The sequence below is a fragment of the Muntiacus reevesi genome, chromosome 17 (assembly GCF_963930625.1).
Source record: "Muntiacus reevesi chromosome 17, mMunRee1.1, whole genome shotgun sequence".
NCBI classification, from domain to species: Eukaryota; Metazoa; Chordata; class Mammalia; order Artiodactyla; family Cervidae; genus Muntiacus; species Muntiacus reevesi.
This window is the reverse complement of record NC_089265.1, coordinates 13905951-13907208: the sequence shown is the minus strand read 5'-3', so window position 1 is coordinate 13907208 and position 1258 is coordinate 13905951.

Below are 1258 nucleotides of genomic sequence, written 5' to 3'. Positions count from 1 at the left end.
AGACTGGTTCCAAACAGGGAAAGAAGTACATCAACGCTGTATACTGTCACCCTGCTTATTTAACTTATATGCAGAGTACATCATGAGAAAGGCTGGGATGGATGATATACAAGCTGGAATCAAGATTGCTGGGAGAAATAGCAATAACCTCAGATAAGCAGATGACACTACCCTCATGGCAGAAAGCGAAAAAGAACTAAAGAGCCTCTTGATGAAATGAAAGATGAGAGTGAAAAAGTTAGCTTAGAGTTCAACATTCAGAAAACTAGGATCATGGCATCCAGTCCCATCACTTCATGGCAAATAGATGGGAAACAGTGGAAACAGTGACAGATTTTATTTTGGGGGGACTCCAAAATCACTGCAGATGGTGACTGCAGCCATGAAATTAAAAGACGCTTGCTCCTTGGGAAAAAAGTTACAATCAACCTAGACAGCATATTAAAAAGCAGAGACATTACTTTGCCAACAAACGTCCATCTAGTCAAAACTATGCTTTTTCCAGTAGTCATGTACAGATGTGCGACTTGAGCTATAAAGAAAACTAGTTCCCAAGAATTGCTGCTTTTGAACTGTGGTGTTGGAGAAGACTCTTGAGAGTCCCTTGGACTGCAAGGAGATCCAACCAATCCATCCTAAAGGAAATCAGCCCTGAATATTCCTTGGAAGGACTGATGCTGAAGCTGAAACTCCAATACTTTGGCCACCTGATGCAAAGAGCTGACTCATTGGAAAAGACCCTGATGCTGGGAAACATTGAAGGTATGAAGAGAAGGGGGCGACAGAGGATGAGATGGTTGGATGGCATCACCGACTCAATGGACATGAGTTTGAGTAAACTCTGGGAGTTGGGGATGGACAAGGAGGTCTGGTGTGCTATAGTCCATGGGGTCACAAAGAGTCAGACACAACTGAGCAACTGAACAGATGATGATGGCTGGAAAAGTTAAACATATATATTTTAAAATGTAAACAATTCAAGGAAAAAAGTATCATTAGTTCAACACATTCTGAAGCACTTTACAAAATTAATATTGCTAATGATTTGGGGAATACAGTATTTTTCATTACAGAAAATAAAATGAAAATCACTGTGCTTGTTTGTGCAATCATTAGTCAAGAAAAACATCCTGACTTGCATTGAGGTTTAGGCTCTGATAAAACTACATAATTCGACCCAGTGGCTTTTCATTAACAAATCTATTGCCTCCTAAGACAGAAAGTGAAATGTGTAAGATGGTATCACATTCCAATAAAA